This window comes from Lolium rigidum, chromosome 3 (assembly GCF_022539505.1).
Source record: "Lolium rigidum isolate FL_2022 chromosome 3, APGP_CSIRO_Lrig_0.1, whole genome shotgun sequence".
Classification (NCBI taxonomy): Eukaryota; Viridiplantae; Streptophyta; class Magnoliopsida; order Poales; family Poaceae; genus Lolium; species Lolium rigidum.
The window spans coordinates 64,431,055-64,454,419 of NC_061510.1; positions in this window are offsets into that span (position 1 = coordinate 64,431,055).

Below are 23,365 nucleotides of genomic sequence, written 5' to 3' on the forward strand. Positions count from 1 at the left end.
TTAAGTGTGTGAACCATGTTTGTGCCTAGTTTAGTAATTTAGTTTGGTGTGATGATTGTGTACTCCGTATTCGTATTTTAGACGCTAGTACCGAGGAGTACCAGGAGGAGGAGGTCTACTTCCAAGAAGAAGAAGACCACTTTGACCAGTTTCCCAACCAAGGCAAGATAATACTCTTGCAAAGTGCAAAGCTCACCATGAGCAAAGCATTACCCCATTTTACTTTATGCTTATGATCCTATTTCCCAATTTTACTTTACAAGCTTTATTTAGTTTTGTTTTATCAAAGTACTTTTGATTTATGTTTTACTTGGTTAGTATTGAGTTAGTACAAGAGTATCAAACTTAGCCTAGAAGCAAAGCAAATACTTAGCACCCCTCATACATAGTTGCTAGTGCTAAATTTAAAAATGACTACTCTAGATGGGAACATGTGTTTATGAATTGATGATGGTTGAAAACCTTGGAATGATGAGTCATTTCCATTGAAAGATTTTGAAGGTGAATATGACACTGAAATCGACTTGGTGTTTTTGGCTAAAAACTGATGATTGAGTTGGATGCGATACCATTCCAATTTTTGAGTACCCCCACAATACCTGATTATGGGTAAGGCTTAGCTGGAAATTTATGTGTCTTAGTATGGGTTCCCTCTGAACACACATCATAGGGGTTATGCTTGAGTCTGCCTCCGTTGTTGAGAAATGATGTGAATTGAAGGTGAATTGTACGGCCAAGCCCTGTGCAGTTCCCGGGTTAACAGTTGGTTTTCACCGGGAGGCCAAGCTCATGGGGAGAGGTGCCTATACTAGGGTGTGTAAGTGAAAGGTTAACGGTTGATGATCCGCGTACCGAGTTACGATTATTCGGGGTTTTATCCCTGACGGATGTAATCAAATGTTGTGGCACAAGTGTGCAACCTCTGCAGAGTGTAGAACTATTTGAATAGCCGCGTCCGCGGATATGGACGATTGGAAAGGCCATTCTGTTTCCGTCATCAGAATTTATATCTTTTTGAACTTGAACGGTGACTTTGAATTTGAATCACAACTGAGTTGTGGGAATGACACTAATGTTCCCACTTGAGTTAGTTAGCACTTGGGGAGTTGTTTACAAAAATGTTTATCAAATAAAATTGGCTTTATGCAAATAAACTTAGAGCTTAGAACACTCTCAATAGCAATGTTAGTACTTACTTTAGTATTATATTGCGAGTACTTAAAGTACTCACGGCTTTGTCCCTGGCTATTCAAATGGCCAGAATATGAAGCCGAGCAGCAGTACGAGGATGACGATCAGCAGGACGTCTACCACAACTAGGAGCTTCTAACGTCAAGCGTTGGCCTGTGGACTAGAGAGTCCTTGTATCTTACGCTTCCGCTATGAACTTGTGTTTGTTCGTTGATCATTAGGTCAACTATTTGTGTAATATGGATCATGTGATTCCAAGTTGTAAGACATTATGGTTTGTAATGAATGATGAACTGTGATACTTAACTATTATGCCTCGCAACAACAATTTCCTGGGATTGCGATGTATGACATAATAGGCATCCGGACTTAAAAACCCGGGTGTTGACAAGTTGGTATCAGAGCCATTGTTTGACCTTAGGAGACCCTAGTTAGAAATGGACGTTCTGAAAAATTTAGTTTCAAAAAAAAAAGAATGAAGTATTTTCTGAAAAGTTAAGTCTTTGTCTTCTCTTTGAGTTCTTTGGAAAAACAAGAAGTCATGCTCTTCCTTAGAAATATAACTAAAATTTTGCCACACTTGTTCACTTCTCTAACTTAATCACTCACTTCACTTTCAGATGGAGCCCGTGAACACGAAGTTTTACCAGCTTGGGAATGGGGGAAGCTTGATCTTCGAGCATGACCTCAACGCCCTGTCCGACCACCTTGGTCGCCCGCACCCAGAGTTCCACGGATCTCAGATCGCGGACCAGCCAGGAGGCGAACTGCAGTGGATCATCACTGCGGACTTGAGGGGCAAGATGGAGCCTCCCACTTCTGAGAGGATCCTCTTCTCCTTCATGGAGAGCAACTGGCTGGACGGACTTGCCCGCGCCCTTCAGGAGGGACTCGCACGCCTGTGCGGGATGAGCGGGGAGGCACTCAAGCACCCTCGCTTTTCTCACCTCGCGAGGCGTAACTCTGCTGGAGAGCCCATGGACATGTCGCCCCACCCGGAGCTGAGGCACCATGTGGAGCATCTCGATTTCATGCTGTACCACACTCAGCAGGATCTCGACCACTCCCGTGGGTACGCCAACCAGACTCACGCCCGCATCATCGATCAAGGCGACTGCATCAAGACGCTCGCCAATGACTGCAGGACTCTCCGCCAGCAGCGCGCGAGGAGGGATGCCACCATCACCCACCTCCGCGCGAAGATAGCAGCACTCGAGGCCACTGTCAAGGCCCAGGAGGAGCAGATGAAGAAGATGGAGGAAGATGGAGATGACATTCAGGGAGGAAGTGCCTTCCTGAGTGATGACGATGACTTTGAGGATGATGAGAACACCGAGGAGGAAGACTACGAGTTCCTCGACGCTGGAGAAGATGACCATGTTGACATAGAGGTGGATGAAGATGAGGAGTAGTTCACTTATGCACTATCGTAGGTGTGAGTTGTATCCCGCCCCATGTATCGTAGCTTGGAGAAGAAGGGTTCTTAAAACCCTTAGTGTGTTAGCTTGTAATGTGTGTTGTTTGTCATGAATGAATGTATGTTTGTATCATCATGAAAAGACTTCAAGTTTTAAGCTTTTGAACTTAAACACAAAACAAGCCATAGAAAATTTCCCTCTTATCTCATGATCTATCTCAATACTCAGATGGCACCTCCAACTCGCAACATGAATCAGGACGCAATGATGCAGATGTTGCAAGTTATGCTGGAAGATAGAGAAGCAGAAAGAGCTGAAAGGCAAGCCAACATTGCAGCACTTCAACAGCTTGTCAACAACAATCAAGGCCACCATGATCAGCCAGGATCCAAGCTCAAGAACTTCCAGAACACAAACCCACCAGTTTTCAGCAAAACTGAGGAACCACTTGATGCAGATGATTGGCTCCAAACTATGGAGAACAATCTAGAAGTAGCTGGAGTTGAAGAAAATGAGAAAGTGCTGTTTGCCACGCACTACTTAGCAGGACCAGCAAGAGCTTGGTGGACAAGCACCCGTGCCATGAACGCGGGACAGTTCATGACTTGGGCAGATTTCAAGCTCAAATTCAGCAAGTACCATGTGCCCCCGGGTCTGATAAAGAAGATGAGAGATGAGTTCCGTGAACTGAAGCAAGGCCGGATGTCCGTGGTGGAATACCGCGACAAGTTCCTAACTTTGTCAAGGTACGCCCCGGATGAGACTGATACTACTGAGAAGAGGAAGGAAAGGTTTCTGAATGGACTGCATGATGAGATGCAGACTGTGTTGATCAACATCCCCTTTGCTGACCTCGAAGCCCTTGTTGACTCCGCCATTCAGATGGAGGGCAAACTGCACCAAGCCAGCGAGAACCGCAAGCGCCGCATGATGAATCAGAGTGGGCCTAGCAATGCCCCAAGGTACCGCCCCAACTCAGGCGGAGGCTTCAGGACCAACAAGCCCAATGCACAGATGTCACGTCCGGTTTATCAGAACCGAAGTGGAGGAAACCCCAGGCCAGGAGGCCACTACAACAACAACACCAACACCAACTACAACCGCGCTCCGCCGAGAGCCCCCAACCACAACAACAGCAACAACAACACCAACACCGCACCAAGGACCGGGAGCAATGCAATCCCCGTCGCGAACAAGCAGGACAAGACCACCATCACTTGCTATGAGTGTGGTGTAGTGGGGCATTACTCCAATGAGTGTCCCAAGAGGCTCGCCAAGCTTGCAGGCAACCCCGCACCCCCAGCTCAGCAGCAACGCCATGTCTCCACCGGCAAGAAGTTCGCCCCCAACAACCCGCACAACCGCGGAGGTCGCCTCTACCACATGAATGCTGAGGAAGCCCAGGAAGCACCTGACGTGGTGCTGGGTATGTTCTCTGTTAACTCAATACCAAGCAAGAGTGTTGTTTGATTCGGAGCATCGCATTCGTTCGTTACGAGAAGATTTTGTGTGCACTAGTAAGATTCAACCAATCAGCTTGAAACATGTCATGGTAGTTCAAATACCTGGATCAACCACTAAAGCTAGAAAATTCTGCAAAGATGTACCCATCGGAATCCATGAAATAGACTTTTATGCAAACTTGATTGTTACGGGAACAAAAGGATTGGAAGTAGTCCTGGGTATGGATTGGATGGCGAAACATCATGGATTGATAGACTGCGCCAAGAAGGCCATCACCATGACAAGTAGCACCGGAATAATAATAGAACACCTATCTGAAAAACTACCCAGAAAATTCACCTGCAACCAAAGTGTAGCTAAGCCAACTCTGGATCAAATCAGGGTCATCTGTCGATACCCTGATGTGTTTCCAGATGATCTACCCGGTATGCCCCCAGATCGGGATATCGAGTTTATCATCGAGTTAATCCCTGGAACAGGACCTATAGCCCAGAGATCCTATAGCATGAACCCCGCAGAACTGATGGAACTAAAGAAGCAACTGGATGATATGCTGTACAAAGGTCTGATTCGACCAAGTGCGTCGCCTTGGAGATCACCAGTTTTGTTTGTGGATAAAAAGGACGGTGCCACTCGTTTGGTTACGGATTATCGTAAGCTTAACGATGTCACCATCAAGAACAAATATCCCTTGCCAAAGATAGAAGATCTGTTTGACCAGCTAACCTGGTGCCCAAGTTTTCTCAAAGATTGATCTGAGGACAGGTTACCATCAACTGAAGATCCGAGCAACAGATATTCCAAAGACTGCCTTTACCACCAGATATGGGCTGTATGAGTACAATGTCATGTCCTTTGGACTGACCAATGCCCCCGCTTATTTCATGAACCTCATGAATAAGATCTTTATGGAATTCCTGGATAAGTTTGTCGTTGTCTTCATTGACGACATCCTTATCTACTCCAAATCAGAAGAAGAACATGAGCAACATTTGGAAGTGGTTCTAGAAACCCTTAGACAGCATCAGTTGTACGCCAAGTTTAGCAAATGTGAGTTTTGGTTGAGAGAAGTAGGATTCCTGGGACACATCTTGTCTGCAGGAGGAATTGCTGTAGATCCCGCAAAAATCAAAACTGTTGAGGAATGGAAAGCCCCAACCACCCAGACTGAAGTCCGAGCATTTACGGGATTAGCGGGATATTACCGCCGATTCGTTGAAGGATTTTCAAGCATCGCAAGACCAATGACTCAACTGCTGAAGAAGGACCGGAAATTTGACTGGAATGACAAATGTGAAGAAAGCTTTCAGCTACTCAAGCTCAGATTAACCACAGCCCCAATTTTGATCATGCCCGATGTCACCAAGCCATTTGATGTCTATTGTGATGCATCCAAGACTGGTCTTGGATGTGTGTTGATGCAAGAAGGCAAAGTGATATCTTACCTATCAAGGCAAGCGAAGCAACATGAACAGAACTATCCAACTCATGACTTGGAATTAGCAGCCGTAGTGTTAGCCCTGAAGGTTTGGCGTCATTACCTCATGGGTAATCGATGCGAGATATACTCAGATCACAAGAGCCTGAAGTACATTTTCACCCAGAAAGAGCTGAACATGAGACAGCGCAGATGGATAGAATTAATCAAGGATTACGACATGGAAATTCACTACCACCCCGGCAAGGCCAATGTGGTAGCGGATGCCTTGAGCAGACTGCCGTGTCAGTTGAACTCCATGATCGCAATAGAGCAACCAAGCCTGTACCAAGAGTTTGAACAATTCAGACTAGAGCTAGTGAGCGAAGGATTCCTCGCCAGCATTGAGCTCCAACCCACTTTGATAAGCCAGATAAAGGAAGCCCGAAGGGAAATGCCGGCATTGACGGAATAAAGAGTCGGATAGGCGCAGGAAAGGCACCAGGATTCACCATAGATGAAGAAGGAGTTCTTTGGTACAACGAACGCCTATGTGTACCGTCAGATTCAGAGTTGAAACAAGTCATTCTGCAAGAAGCCCACGACACCCTTTATTCAATCCACCCCGGAGGTACCAAGATGTACCAAGACCTGAAAGAACAATTCTGGTGGCACGGAATGAAGCGAGAGATAGGAAGCTACATCGCCAAGTGTGATATCTGTCAGCGAGTCAAAGCAGAACATCAACGACCCGCAGGACTGTTGCAACCCTTACAGATTCCTGAGTGGAAATGGGATTCTGTCGGTATGGACTTTATCACAGGACTGCCCAAATCTAGCGAGAGGAAATGACTCCATTTGGGTAGTCATCGATAGGTTAACCAAGGTTGCACATTTCATCCCTGTCAAGACCACATACCAAGGCCCAAAGCTAGCTGAGTTATACATATCCAGAATAGTCAGCCCGCACGGAACACCGAAGTCAATTGTGTCAGATAGAGGATCACAATTCACCTCAAGATTCGGCGAGAAAGTGCATGAAGGACTAGGAACCCGTCCGAATTTCAGCACGGCTTATCACCCACGGATCGACGGACGGACCGAGAGAGTCAACCGGATACTTGGAAGATATGCTGAGAGCACTGTGTGCTAGAGTACGGATCCAAATGGGAAGACTGCCTACCATATGCAGAATTCTCCTACAACAATAGCTATCAAGCCGGCTTACGAGATGGCCCCCTTTGAAGCCCTGTACGGAAGAAAATGCCGTACCCCTCTGAACTGGTCGGAAGTCGGAGATAGTCAAGTCTTCGGCCCCGATGTTCTCCGCGAAGCCGAAGAAAAGGTGCACAAGATCCGCAAGTACCTCAAGACCGCCCAATCAAGACAGAAGAGCTACGCCGACAAGAGACGCCGAGAGATGACATTCGAGATCGGAGATTTTGTGTATCTCAAAGTCTCACCCCTCAAAGGAATGCAGAGATTCCAACTCAAAGGAAAGCTCGCCCCTAGATATGTCGGACCATTCCAGATTCTGAGTCGCCGAGGAGAAGTCTCATATCAGTTGGAACTGCCGGAAGAGATGTCCGCCGTACACAATGTGTTTCACATCTCACTGCTTCGGAAGTGCCTAGAAGTGCCGGAAAAGACCGAAGTATTCAAGAACATCGACCACAGAGCCATTGATATCAACAAGGATCTAACCTACCGTGAAGTACCTATTCGCATCCTGGAAGAAGCATTCAGGACCACCCGCACCAGAAGTATCAAGTTCCTGAAGATACAATGGAGTAATCACACCGAAGAAGAAGCAACTTGGGAACGCGAGGAAGATATGAAGAAGGAATACCCAGATCTCTTTAGTACCTAGTTTTCTCTAGATCTCGGGATGAGATCTTTTGTAAGGGGGAAGGGTTTGTAACATCCCAAGTTTCAATAAAATAAACAAGAGAGAGTTTCAAGAATCCAAAATTTGGAGCCAACAAAAACTTTTTTCTCATCATATAGGACTATGCATATTAGCTCACCTTATTAAATTGTTTGAGTGTGCCTTTGCCATGATGCTTGTTTATGTGTTACTCTTTCTAAAACCCTAGCAATGATCACTTGATCACCCTTAGCCAAATAAAAATAAAATAGAAAAAGGAATTCTAATTTCCCCCTTCACCCTCACATAAGGCCTATGCCATTTTTTTGCAAATCTTGATCTAGGCCAATTTGGTTTGCACCATTACTTGTAAATGGTTACTCAACACTTTTTAACACCTTTGAAATCAAGCCAACTCTTTTCAAAACAAATTTGAATCAAAATGGAGCTCACATGTGATTATGGTCATGTGTGCCATTTTTACCACGATGCCCACTTTGAGCCCCTGGATTTTCACTTTTCACTTCTACACTTGGTCAAACCTTTTCACCTCATCCAAGACAACATCAAGCTCTTCAACTTTGCCCAAAGCCACCACCCCAAATTCATCCCCAATTTCAAATGGCAAGCAAGCAAAGTTGGAACTTTTTCACATATGTAAGATCCTATGCAAAATGTGATTTTGCATCTCAATTCCATTTTGACCACCACCACCACCAAAATGCTCCATTTAATATTTGTTTACAACCCACCAAAAAGATTTGCAAAATTCAAAAATTATTTTCTTTCGGGCATTTCCACAAACACTTGGCAGGCAGGGTGAAGAATGTTGCCCATACTGAAAAATTGAGAGGACCAAGTCCAACCTAAGCCACCACAGCCACCCCTGGACCCTCCTCTCACCTCACAACATCAGTTCCACCACTTGCACTGGACCTGGTTTGATTTAATCAACAAAACATTGCCATGCCGTGGCATGGCATGTCCATGTCATGCCATCCCCTCACCTGGTCGAGTCCAGCATGCACCACCATGTCTGGCAGCTCCCTCTCACCTCCCTGGACACGCTCATGCCATCCCTTGACCGAGACCGAGCTCGCACGCGTCAGCACACGCGCGCCCAGGGGCGCCCAGAACGCGTCCATGCCGCGCCAGAGCGCGCATGGCGCCAACCCTGGACACGCCAGGGCGTGACGACGCCCACGGCCCTGCGTCCCCTCCACACTCGCTCTCAGCGCCAGTAGACGCACAACGACTCCCTGCATCGCCTGGACACGCGCACGGGGCCGCGGGAACGTCAGCCGTGACGACCACGACGACGCCTGCCCGCCATGGCCCGAGCACTCCCATCAAGCTCGCCAGCGCCACAGAGCCTCTGCGGAGCCACGATCACGCTCGTCACCCTCGCCAGGACGCCAGCTACCGTACGCACCCACGCCTTGGCTCTCCGCAGCCCTGGACCGACGGCGACCACGGCGAACCTAGCTCCGCCCCACTGCCACCTCTCGCCACTATAAAAGGGGAGCCCCTCCCACTGAACTGAGCACGCCAACACCCTCCACTCATCCTCACAGCTCTCCACGACCGCTCAATTTCACCAGATAGCCAACACACCGCCGCAATTGCTAGCTCGCCGCCGCCGCCAGTAACCGAAGCTCGCCGGAGAAGGAGACCGCCCCAGGACGCGCCGCTGCTTCCATCGGCTTCACCATCATTGACAACGTCGCGGCGCACCCTCCAGACGCTCGCCGGAGCCCTGAGGCGCCCTCCGACCCCCTACTGCCGCCGCGCTCGCCGCTGCTTCTCGCCGTCGGCGACGACAACCCCTGGCCGTTCGATCATCGCCTGATCCAACGCCCCTCCTTTCCCGTACCGGTTCGGTGAGTAAATCTCACTGACGCGTGGGACCCGCCGTCAGACGGCCTGCTCGCGCTGGACGCGAAGTGGGCCGGCCCAACTCCTTTCTCTCTCTGCAGCCCAGCTAGTTTTCCCGCGCGAGCCCACCACTTTAAATTCAAATATCCAGAGTAGATGAAATTTGCAATCTGATGCAAACTTTGAATTTCAATAGGGACAAATCTACTCGGCCAATTTTTACAAACTTTATATTTTTGGAAACCTTAGGAATTTATCTGCACAATTCCACTGGATAGAACCCTAGATCTATTGTAGAAGTAAAGTGACATAATAAACAAGGCAGGGACTTTTCTGTCTTATAATAATTCTTAAAAATCAACCATAAATGCTTTTCAGTTAATTCCACCTCCAATAATTCACTTTTCACTTATACTAATTGTTTCTACAAAAATATGCCATGCCTACTTTGAATGATCATAGCTTAGTTGTTTTAAAATGCCTTTATGGCTATTTCTAGTCAAAGGTATTGTCCAAAACTATTAGGAAATATTATGAGAGGGTTTCTCTCATTTAAATCTTGTCACCACCAATTCCATATGAAGTGGAGACTCTGGTTTTAGGTCCCATAGGAATTGTTGGTGATATTAAATCTTTGATATGCTAGAATTAAATGGTATGAGGTGTTCACCTCATTTAAATCATTTTCTCCAAATGATAAGTGTGAAGAGGTTGACTTGGGTCATCCTAGGTCACATATTATGCATACGAGAAATTAAATCTTAATAAGAAAAACACATCCACCAACTTATTAGTAATTTGTGATGCTAGTTTAAGTGTGTGAACCATGTTTGTGCCTAGTTTAGTAATTTAGTTTGGTGTGATGATTGTGTACTCCGTATTCGTATTTTAGATGCTAGTACCGAGGAGTACCAGGAGGAGGAGGTCTACTTCCAAGAAGAAGAAGACCACTTTGACCAGTTTCCCAACCAAGGCAAGATAATACTCTTGCAAAGTGCAAAGCTCACCATGAGCAAAGCATTACCCCATTTTACTTTATGCTTATGATCCTATTTCCCAATTTTACTTTACAAGCTTTATTTAGTTTTGTTTTATCAAAGTACTTTTGATTTATGTTTTACTTGGTTAGTATTGAGTTAGTACAAGAGTATCAAACTTAGCCTAGAAGCAAAGCAAATACTTAGCACCCCTCATACATAGTTGCTAGTGCTAAATTTAAAAATGACTACTCTAGATGGGAACATGTGTTTATGAATTGATGATGGTTGAAAACCTTGGAATGATGAGTCATTTCCATTGAAAGATTTTGAAGGTGAATATGACACTGAAATCGACTTGGTGTTTTTGGCTAAAAACTGATGATTGAGTTGGATGCGATACCATTCCAATTTTTGAGTACCCCCACAATACCTGATTATGGGTAAGGCTTAGCTGGAAATTTATGTATCTTAGTATGGGTTCCCTCCGAACACACATCATAGGGGTTATGCTTGAGGCTGCCTCCGTTGTTGAGAAATGATGTGAATTGAAGGTGAATTCTACGGCCAAGCCTCGTGCGGCTTCCGGGTTAACGGTTGGTTTTCACCGGGAGGCCAAGCTCATGGGGAGAGGTGCCTATACTAGGGTGTGTAAGTGAAAGGTTAACGGTTGATGATCCGCGTACCGAGTTACGATTATTCGGGGTTTTATCCACGACGGATGTAATCAAATGTTGTGGCACAAGTGTGCAACCTCTGCAGAGTGTAGAACTATTCGAATAGCCGCGTCCGCGGATATGGACGATTGGAAAGGCCATTCTGTTTCCGTCATCAGAATTTATATCTTTTTGAACTTGAACGATGACTTTGAATTTGAATCACAACTGAGTTGTGGGAATGACACTAATGTTCCCACTTGAGTTAGTTAGCACTTGGGGAGTTGTTTACAAAAATGTTTATCAAATAAAATTGGCTTTATGCAAATAAACTTAGAGCTTAGAACACTCTCAATAGCAATGTTAGTACTTACTTTAGTATTAGATTGCGAGTACTTAAAGTACTCACGGCTTTGTCCCTGGCTATTCAAATGGCCAGAATATGAAGCCGAGCGAGCGATACGAGGATGACGATCAGCGGGACGTCTACCACAACTAGGAGCTTCTAACGTCAAGCGTTGGCTCGTGGACTAGAGAGTCCTTGTATCTTACGCTTCCGCTATGAACTTGTGTTTGTTCGTTGATCATTAGGTCAACTATTTGTGTAATATGGATCATGTGATTCCAAGTTGTAAGACATTATGGTTTGTAATGAATGATGACTGTGATACTTAACTATTATGCCTCGCAACAACAATTTCCTGGGATTGCGATGTATGACATAATAGGCATCCGGACTTAAAAACCCGGGTGTTGACATTGTTCGTCGCTTACGTGATCAGGTGTCTTGTCTAAATAAAGACATTACTTCACTTCGTGCGATGGCAACCTTGGTGAAGAAAACGGGGGAGATAGCGACTGCTGTCGAGCAATATGCTCTCGATGGTCTTCATGTTGCTATCAAAAGCTTGGGCTGTAAGTATTAGCCTATCTTCCGATTTTTGGCATAGCTTGAGTGTTCTTTTATCTGACATTCGTCCCTTTTCCAGTCGTATCTTCGGATGCAGCTGAGGAGGACAGGAAGATTCATGAAGAGGTTGAGGCGATGACCGATGTTGCCCATCCAACACATGGTTTATGGCTGCATCGTCCGAAGAGTCGTCGTTATGGCGAAGTTTAAGTACCGGGTGATGAAGGCGCATTACTATTTTGATAAATACTATGCTCTTCTCACGATGGTTTGGAACACCTTGTTTCCTTTGGACCAAGCACCCGGAACCTTGTCTGGCTTATTCACCCGATTCAAGTCCCCTGAGAGAATTCGACAGTTGGTGCGGAAAGAGCTTCTGGCTGGTGCTGAGCTTGCCTTTGCTTCAATATTGGCGTGCCATCCAACTCTAGACTTGGGAGCCGTAGCAAATGCCGAAAGAGATTTAAGCCGGTACTATGATGTTGCTAGAGGTCCTGCTTACACCGTCGTTTCTCGGATGGAATCATGCCTTGAAAAGGAACTGAAGGCCCATTGGGACCGGGGAACCCGATTATAAATATAATAACCTTGTATCCGCATATGATTGTTTCATTGCGTACGCTGCACGCTATGTTAGTTGGATTGATATTTTATTGTCGAGTGCGGCTGAGTGATCAGTTCAACCTGCTTTCTCGACGACTTCGTTGAATTTTACGCAATGTTATTGCAAAGTCGATGTGTAGTTTATTCGAGAGTTTGGCTTCGTCACCCGGTGCACCGGTTTGAGCCTTATGTTGTGATAATGTAACCATCGACTGCAGCGCTCACGTATTTTTCGAGGCTTGGATTGGTTGTTTTTGGGTGTCATTAATCTTACCTCTCGCTGAGAGTATTTAATTAATGACACTGTGTAAGCATATTGGGTGTCATTAATATTAGCTCTCGCTGAGAGTATTTAATAAATGACACTGTGTAAGCATATTTCTTTTGGGCCTGAGCTCCCGATGGGAGTTATAGCCGATGGTAGGGGCTCAAACGTTATGTTCGGATGCTGAAGCCTGAAGCAAGAGAAAAGAGAGACAATCTGATTAGATCTTTATTCATAATGTAAAAGCAACCTTATAGGCCGTTGACAAAACAATCGTGTCCTATGTATAGAACCGTCGCAATTGCGCGATGTTCCATGGATTCTCAACGTCTTTCCCTGAATCTGGATTTTTGAGCCGATAGGCTCCTCCTGGTATCACTTCGGTGATGATGTATGGTCCTTCCCATGGGGATTCTAGCTTCAAGGGTCTTTTTTGCTTCAGTTGTAGTACCATATCCCCAACATTGAAACTTCGACTGCGTATTCGTCGGCTGTGGTAGTTTCTCAACGCTTGCTGGTACACCGTTGTTCTTGCCAAGGCGATATCTCGTGCTTCGTCAAGGAGATCGACAACATCTTGTAGTGCGATGTTGGAGGAGGACTCGTGTATCTTGTTACTCGAGGCGCTTCAAATCGACGTCGAGTTGGTAAGACTGCTTCGGCTCCATGCACCAAGAAGAATGGAGTATATTGAGTCGATCTGTTGGGTGTAGTACGCAAACTCCAGAAGTACGGATGGTAACTCTTCGACCCGGGCTCCGTTGCGCCTTTAAGGCGTTTCTTAAGGCCATCTCCTATTAGGCCATTGATCCTTTCCACCTGGCCGTTGGTCTGGGGATGAGAGACTGATGCAAATTTCAATTTGATTCCTCCATTATCACAAAATTTCCCGAACTCCTCTGAATCAAAATTGGAGCCGTTATCTGTGACGATGCTGTTGGGCATTCCGAATCGACAAGTTATTCCTTTGAAGAATTGGACCGCTGTTTCAGCTTTTTGATTTCGCACAGGTACCGCCTCGATCCACTTAGTGAATTTGTCGACTGCTACCAACAAGTACGTGTGTCCTCCGGGTGATGATCTTGGCGGCGGCCCAACTTGATCTAGTCCCCATTGAGCGAAAGGCCATGCCAAGGGTATTGTCATTAGGTCCGTTGCAGGAGCGTGTGGTTTTGGTGAAAAACGTTAGCAGGGATCGCACTTCATGACTAGATCCCTAGCATCCGACGCTGCCGTTGGCCGGTAAAATCCTGCCACGAAGGCTTTTGCCACAAGGGCCCTGCTCCCTGCGTGATGTCCGCAGGTTCCTTCGTGTATCTCGCGCAACAGTGCTTTTCCATCGTCAATGGCAATGCACCTTTGGAAGATCCCTGAAATGCTATGCTTGTAAAGCTCACCATTTATCACGGTGAAGGCCTTTGAACGTCTGATGATTCGCCTAGCTTCCACAGAGTCCTCTGGCAGCTCTTGCTTTGTTAGATACGCTAGGAACGGTTGGGTCCATAGTGGCTCGAGGAGGAGGACTTGTTCGGCACGAGGAGTTGGAGATTCTTCAGTTGAAGGAGTTTGCTTTGAGCTTGCCTCTGATTCATCAGCCGATGACTTTGGAGGTGCCGACGTTTTTTCTTTTATCGATCGTTGAGTGATCACTTCGTAAAACACTCCGTCTGGGATGGGAGAGCATGTGGATCCGATATTCGCCAAAGTGTCGGCTTCCTCATTACTGGCTCTGCCGATGTGTTTGAGCTCGCATCCCTCTAATTTAGCTTCCATGTTCTGATACAGCAGCTGATAGGCGATCATGTTCTTGCTGACTGCGTCGCATAGGTTCATCGACTGCTGCACCACCAAGTTTGAGTCTCCGTAGATCTCCAGACGAGTAGCACCACACGCCTTTGCCATTTTCATTCCGTGCAACAGCGCTTCGTATTCTGCTTCATTGTTTGTCGGCGAGAGAAATTCATGCGTAGTATGTACTTCATCTTATCTCCCTGCGGTGATATCAGCACCACTCCTGCTCCTGCACCCGTACTCCGTTTTGCCCCGTCGAAGTACATTATCCATGATCCCGACATATCGGATACTGCCGGCGTCTGGGATTGGATCCAATCTGCCACGAAGTCTGGGAGGATTTGGGATTTTATCGCCGTTCGATTAACGTAAGTTATGTCGTGTGGTGCTAGTTCAATAGCCCATTGGGATACTCGACCCGTGGCTTCCGGATTGGTCATTATGCTCTTCAGGGGTGCTTCGCTTACAACTTTAATTGGGTGCTCCGTGAAGTAGTGCCGCAACTTGCGAGCCGACCGCCACACTGCATACGCCAGCTTCTGGTGATGGGGATACCTCTGCCTTGCAGGAGTGAGCACTTCGCTGAGGTAATAAACGGGCCTCTGCACACCGTGAACTCTCCCTGCTTCCTCTCGTTCGACGACTAGGACGCTGCTGAAGACTTGTGCTGTTGCAGCTATGTACATGAGCAACGTCTCCTTCTCGCGCGGAGTCACGAGTACTGGGGAGGTCGATAAGATTTTCTTCAAGTTGTCGAAGGATTCCTGTGCCTCCTTAGTCCACTCGAATTTTTCCGATTTTTTCATCAGGTTGTAGAAGGGCAAGGCTTTCTCCCCTAGTTTTGCAATGAACCCCGCCGAGTGTCCGCTAGCCGGCTCGCTAACTCGCTGCACTTGGTGCGGATTCTTTGGTGGCTCCATATCAAGAATAGCTTTGATCTTTAAGGGATTGGCTTCGATTCCTCTCGGCTGATATGAAGTACCCAAGTACTTGTCCTCCCGGTACTCCGAAGAAGCATTTTTTGGGATTCAACTTGATTTTGTATCTGTCCAGGTTGTCGAAGGTTTCCCGTAAGTCATCGATGAGTGTGGCTGCGTGCTTTGTTTTCACCACGATGTCGTCGATGTAAACCTCAATATTTCTTCCAATCTGCTCCGCAAGGCAAGCTTGCATGCAGCGTTGGTAGGTGGCTCCTGCATTTTTGAGCCCGAAGGTCATGACGTTGTAACAGAAAACGCCGTGTGGGGTGATGAACGCGGTTAGCTCCTGGTCTTCCTTCTTCAGCTTGATCTGATTGTAACCAGAGTATGCATCGAGGAAAGAAAGACGGTCGCACCCGGCCGTGGAGTCGACTATCTGGTCTATTCGAGGCAATGTGAAATGATCTTTCGGGCAATGCTTGTTAAGGCCGGTGTAATCGATGCACATGCGGAGGGCGGTTGTGTCCTTCTTTGGCACCATGACGGGATTGGCCACCCACTCAGATTCCTTAAGCTCCCGAATGAATCCCGCCTTGCGGAGCCGATTAACTTCTTCTCCAATTGCTCTTCTCTTCGGTTCGGAGAATCGTCGCATTGATTGCTGCACCGGTTTGGCTGTCGGGTCAACATTTAGGGCGTGCTCAGCGAGTTCCCTGGGGATACCTGGCATGTCGGATGGTTCCCAAGAAAATATCTCCCAGCGCTCACGGAGGAACTCGATGAGCGCGCTTTTCTATGCATCAGTAAGGTCAGCCGAAGTATTGACCGTCTTCTTCGGATCAGTGGGATGCACCTGCAGCTTCTTGGTTTCTTTTGCAGCATCGAACTCATCGGATCTTACGTTTCCATTGTCGGCTGGTGGTTGCGTGTGGTCTGTGACGGTATCGATCGCGTTGAGTTCTTCTCTGGCTCCAAACTTCGAGGCGATCTTCTGGAATTACCTGTCTCAGTTGTTTGATCGAGAGAAGCTACCATGAACGGTTATTGGGGTCCCGTTGGTGCCTGGCATCTTCAGTTTCAGGTATGCATAATGAGGCACGGCCATGAATTTAGCAAACGCGGGTCTGCCGAGGATGGCATGGTACCGAGATTCCCGACCGACTACCTCGAACTCGATCTTTTCTCTCCTGAAATTACTGGGCGTGCCGAAGACTACGTCCAATGACGTTTTGCCTAGCGAGTAAGCGGGTCGGGTCGGTATAATGCCGTGGAACCCTGTGTCAGATTCTTTTAGCATGTCGACTGTTAAACCCATTGCTCTCATTGTGCTGGCGAATAGAAGATTCAAGCCGCTTCCTCCGTCCATGAATACTTTGCCCATACTGTACCCTCCAATCTGTGCTTCAAGGACAAGGGCCGCGTGACCGGGCCTTGGAACAGCTTTCGGGTGATCTCGCCTCTGCTGAAGGTGATACTTTGTTCCGACTCGGTCGATGAAATCCGGTGTATCGACCATGGCGACTTCCGCATATTTTACTTCTCGGGAGAACTTCCTGACTTCTCTCTTCGAAAAGCTGGTTTTATGGATCATGCTTATTTGTCCACGTAGCACCGGGAATACTACGGCTGGTTCACGATCGTATTTTTCCATAGGCTCGTATGGTTCTGGTACATATGGTTCTGTCAAGTGGTCGTAGGACCTTGCCTTCTCTTCCATCATGCGAACTCTTGACATAGCTTTGGCTCTAAGGTCATCACAGAATCTGTCGAATCTCTAGGAAGTGTCGGCGGTTCCTTAACAAATGACCGGACTTCTCCCGACCATCCTTTGGATCAAAGTATAAGTGGAGGTAACATGGCGCCTCGAGTTGCTCTGAAGCCGAAAGATACGGAGAACGGGTGCGGCCCCTGATTGCCGATGTGTCGTAGCATCTTTGCTCGATCTGCCGAGGATGAACTGCTGTTCTGCCTTCCTCCTCACGATGTGAGCTTCTTCGTCTCTTCCTTTGTCCAGCCGTGGCGTCGAGATTCCCTTGGTCGCTCCTTTGTATGCTTCTGGGTGAAATTTTTAGAGTTGTCGCTGAATGGGCACCCTCCGGAGGTGCGGCCTTTGAGTCGGACGCGCCGGCCTTAGGGAGGCGAAGGAAACCTCCGGAATCGATGACGAAGTGAACGCCACCGAAAACAGCCTCCGTGTCCTGAGATGATGCCATAGGGTTTGGGTGGAGTACTTCGTGGCGCGGCACGAACTTGAAGGACCCGCAGCGGATCGGATCTGTTGACTCTGCTGGTGTTGGTGATTCGAGTAAGAACGCTGCGGACGTGACTGGTACTGCCGATGACTTGCCTTGTGCCGACAGGCTTCCCACAGACGGTGCCAATTGTCGAGGGTACTCCTCAGCAATGCCCTCCGATAGGGGCTTAGGGTTGATGGAATCCTGTAAGCTGACACGAGACATCGGTTCACAGACAAGCGGGGAGAGCGATTTACCCAGGTTCGGGGCCCTCGGTGACAAGGTATCAACTTGTCAATGCCTATGGATTGTAGGCTAGGGTTTAGTTGGAAGTAGAGGGCAAGTAGATCTCGAAGGTTTCAGCCGAAAAGTACTCGATGATTATGAAAACTAGGGTTTGTAAACAATGATTCGATGATCTCTGCGTCCCTCGACTCCCCCTTATATAGGAGGCGGAGCCGAGGGATTCGTGCTGTACAAGTTACGAAGTCCGGGAAGGTTTCTAACTCATCCCGTAAGATTACAAATAAGACTTTCTATTACAACTCTAGCTTTCCTTAATAATATCTTGGGCTTCCGAATCTTCTTATTCTTCGGGTAATGGGCCTTCAGTAAACCCCGGGTACTATCTTCGGCAGGCCCATTTGGGATGCCTATGTCGGTAGCCCCCGAGATTTTGCTTGAATCGTAGAGTCGGGAAAAATCTCCATCGTTTATTTTTACTCGACAACTTAAACTTTTCTATATTTCTTCATATAAATTTCTATATTGTACGGGGATAATGGTAGTTGGGGCTAGTTCATCGACGGATCGGGTACTAGTTAAGCTGCTCTAGTGGCAATCCGCAAAAACCTACTTCAAAATCACGTCCCTGGACATGATTTCGGGATACTGGTGTAAACTTCGACAGGTGCCGCTTAAGGTCTTACCATTCACGTGGAGCCCCGAGTCATATTTATCGGGTACCTAACGCGTCCGTTAGGATTTTTCTTCGTATCTGTTGATACGGATAAAAGTAGCAAACCAACGTCAGAGACGGCGCCACGCCTCACAGAATAGATCTGGGGTCTTACCTTCGCAAAGTTTTGCGGCATTTCGAAATTGATCGCAACTTCGGCGTTCTGAGAATATATTGTCGAGTGCTTATTCGGCTGATGGAATGGCACATTTTATTGAGTCAAAGATGACTTATATTGCTCTCCCGATGGGAGTATATGCGAGTTATTTATAACTCGAAATATACTCTTTTGCTTTTCTATCTTTCTTCTTTTCATTCTGTCTTCCTTTCTTTTTTTATAATTTCATTGGGCACGCGAACAGCGTTCCCGATGGGAGTAGCCCCGAGGCTACAGCCAAGGACTTGTGCTTGGTTGTAGGCTCCACACTTTATGCCGCTATATTTTCTTTCTCTCCCGAAGTTTTATAATTTCTCGGGTGCGCGAACAGCGCTCCCGATGGGAGTAGCCCCGAGGCTATGAACAAATATTTGTATTTGATCATAGGCTCACGCCATTTCTATTTTGTCTTTCTTGATCTTTTCATTTTTCCAAAGTAGCCCCCGAGCATTTGACCAAAAACTTGTATTTGATCAAAGGCTCTCCAATATTTTTGCATGTCGCCTTTTGATGCAGCTTGTTGAGTCGAATTTTTCTTTTACGCCAAGGTGACGTTATTGCCGACGATAGCCACGATTGTAAGTCCAAAAATCGCGAGAAGTTTTTCTCCCATCGCCTTGCGGGCCCAATTGATCCACTATCTTGACACGTCGTGCAAGTGGGGGACACACGTCCTCCGCTTTTTCTGGCGCACGCACCGTAACTTCCCCAACGTTGAGTTACTTTTTTACCCTTGTTGCCACGTGGCTATCATCTGTCACACATTTTCCTTATCCAACGGTTCGTCGTTTCACCGCACCCCTATATAAGATCGTCTTCTTCCTCCTTGAGCACTTCGCTCGCGCCGTCCTCCTTCTCTCATCTGCAAATTTCCTCCTGCGATCCACAACCTCTTAAGCTCCTCGCCTCCAAACTGCAAACCCTGCGCCATTGTTGGTGCCACCGCGTCGATTGACAAGGCACAGCACGCTGGAATCCTCCATGGCCGCCGTGGATCTTGGGGCGGCGGAATGGGAAAGATCGAAAATTTCCACTCAAGACATCAACATGCTGAAGAAGCTGGGGATCAGCAAGAAACCCAAGGCATTGTGCTTCCCCAGTGAGGAGAGCTACCCAACCCCTCCAATGGGGTACCGGGTAAGTTTTGTCGATCACCTCATCCGCGGTCTGTCCGCCCCCATTCATCCTTTTCTCCGTGGACCGCTTTTTATCTACGGTCCGCAACTCCACCACCTCACGCCAAACTCCATTCTTCACATCTCCATTTTCATCACTCTTTGCGAGGCCTTCCTTGGCGTCCGGCCCTAACCGGGCGCTATGGAAGCGCATTTTCTTCTGCCGCCGTAATGGCTCGCCCAATGTCGCCTATAATATAGGCGGCGTTGTAATTTCTGTTCGGCCCACCGTTGACTACTTCGACGTCAAACTTCCCGACTCGGTTCAAGGATGGCGCAAGAAGTGGTTGTACATTCGGGAGGAGAACCATGGATGTGCGGAGGACAACATCCCTCCTTTTGATGGCGCCGAGAAAATCTTTCGCCGCCGCTCCTGGGACGCGGAGGCCACCGAAGAAGAAAGGGCGTCGACAGAAACCTTGATGGCTCGTATCCACGAGTTGCAAAATACTAGTGGCAAAGAGTTATCGGGTGTCCAAATCACTGCATACTTTCTTAGGACTAGAGTGCAACCGCTTCAGGCTCGCAAATATCCTCTCTGGAAATATGCCGGCGACAAGGACGTAGATCGGCTGTCGGTGAATTTGGAGGTCAAGGATTTAGAAAGACTTGTCCGAAAAATTTCATCTCTCAGCAAAAAAGATGCTGTCCCTTCTTCTTGCCGTGTGACACCATTCAGCGCCGCCAATCCACTTCCCAAGGTAATCTTTGTCTATTGTCTTGTTGTTACTTTGCTATCTTTTTTGTAACTTCTTTTCTGACATCTCTCCCTGTTTTATTTTGCACGAATCATCCAGACCTTGTCTCGCTTCCTCCTCTTCCCGAAGGTGGAGAAGTCGAAGAAAGGGCCATTGTCACCGATGACAATCAAGAAGCTCCGTCTTTTGTGAATGAACCCGTGGATTCTCGAAAATCTGCGGGATCTTCCAAAGGCACTGCGTCGGCACTATCTCCTCCTCCCGCTGTTTCTCCAAAAGGCAAAAGGAAGAGGAATGACGTCGAAGATTCCGGCACTTCCAAAGCCGAAGAAGTTGATCCTTCACGTCAGAAGGCAACTTATGATCCATATCTCGCATCCCTCGTCGGCTCGTAAGTCACCTTGATTTCCCCTTATTTCGTAGTCGAAGTTTTTTGTCTCATCTTGCTTTTTATGCTGTCGATCTTTAATCGCAGTGATGATGAGGAAGAAGTACCAACTCGTGACGTGGCTCCTCGGACGAGCGCGTCACATACTTTACTTGTTTCGGAGACGCCAATTGAAGGAGAAGAATCCTCGCCTCCTTGATGTCTACGGGAGCTTCTATTCTTGTAGACAGTGTTGGGCCTCCAAGAGCAGAGGTTTGTAGAACAGCAGCAAGTTTCCCTTAAGTGGATCACCCAAGGTTTATCGAACTCAGGGAGGAAAAGGTCAAAGATATCCCTCTCATGCAACCACCGCAACCACAAAGCAAGAAGTCTCTTGTGTCCCCAACACACCTAATAGGTGCACTAGTTCGGCGAAGAGATAGTGAAATACGGGTGGTATAAGTAAGTATGAGCAAGTGGCAACGGCACTGGAAAAGTGCTTTGCCCGGGACAGTAAACAAGCGATAGTAACGCAGACAGTAGTAACGCAGTAAAACAAGTAAACAAGCAGCGATAGCGATATTTAGGAACAAGGCCTAGGGATTACACTTTCACTAGTGGACACTCTCAACATTGATCGCATAATAAATAACTCGTTCTCATATGTGCTACATACACTCTTTTGTTGGATGATGAACACATTGCGTAGGATTACACGAACCATCAATGCCGGAGTTAACAAGCTCCACAATTCAATGTTCATAGTTAAATAACCTTAGAGCATAATAGATCATTGCAAAATAAACCAAGAACTAACATAGTGCACACACTGTCCACATTACACTATGAAGGAGGAATAGATCACATCAATACTATCATAATGATAATTAACTCCACAATCTACAAGAGATCATGATCATAGCCTATGACAAGAACCACACGGTGCACACACTAGTCACCTTTACACCATGCAGGAGGAATAGACTACTTTAATAACATCACATGAGTAGCACACAACTAGTAGCGATACAAAGCTCATCATATGGATCTCAATCATGTAAAGCAGCTCATGAGATCATTGTATTGAAGTACATAGGAGAGAGATTAACCACATAGCTACCGGTACAGCCCCGAGCCTCGATGGAGAACTACTCCCTCCTCATGGGAGACAGCAGCGTTGATGAAGATGGCGGTGGTGTTGATGGAGAAGCCTTCGGGGGCACTTCCCCGTCCCGGCGGCGTGCCGGAACAGAGACTCCTGTCCCCCAGATCTTGGCTTCGCGATGGCGGCGGCTCTGGAAGGTTTCTCGTACCGTGGCTCTTCCCGTCTCGAGTTTTAGGTCAGGGACCTTTATATAGGCGAAGAGGCGGAGTCGGAGGGGCGATGAGGCGACGACACCATAAGGCGGCCTATCATCTGGGGCCTGTGTGGCCCCCCTCTGGCGACTCTCGGGTGTTCTGGATGCTTCCGGGCAAAATAGGAACCTGGGCGTTGATTTCGTCCAATTCCGAGAATATTTCGTTACTAGGATTTACGAAACCAAAAATAGCGAGAAAACAGGAGCCGGCCCTTCGGCATCTCGTCAATAGGTTAGTTCCAGAAAACGCATAATTATGACATAAAATGTGCATATAACATGTAGATATCATCAATAATGTGGCATGGAACATAAGAAATTATCGATACGTCGGAGACGTATCACTCCTAGGATATATGTCCAAAACGAAACTTCCACCATGGATTCATGGCTTTAGTTAGCGGCTCAATGTTCTTCTCTAACAATATGCATGCTCTAACCATTAAGGTGGTAGATCTCCTTACTTCGCACAAGACGGACATGCATAGCAACTCACATGATATTCAACAAAGAGTAGTTGATGGCGTCCCGCTAGAAACATGGTTATCGCACAACAAGTAACTTAATAAGAGATAAAGTGCATAAGTACATATTCAATACCACAATAGTTTTTGAAGCTATTTGTCCCATGAGCTATATATTGTAAAGGTGAAGGATGGAAATTTTAAAGGTAGCACTCCAAGCAATTTACTTTGGAATGGCTAGAGAAATACCAGTAGGTAGGTAGGTATGGTGACACAAATGGCATAGTGGTTGGCTCAAGGATTTTGGATGCATGAGAAGTATTCCCTCTCCCGACACAAGGTTTAGGCTAGCAAGGTTATTTGAAACAAACACAAGGATGAACCTGCAGCAAAACTCACATAAAAGACATATTGTAACATTATAAGACTCTACACCGCCTTCCTTGTTGTTCAAACTCAATACTAGAAATTATCTAGACCTTTAGAGAGACCAAATATGCAAACCAAATTTTTAGCAAGCTCTTTGTGTTTCTTCATTAATAGGTGCAAAGTATATGATGCAAGAGCTTAAACATGAGCACAACAATTGCCAAGTATCAA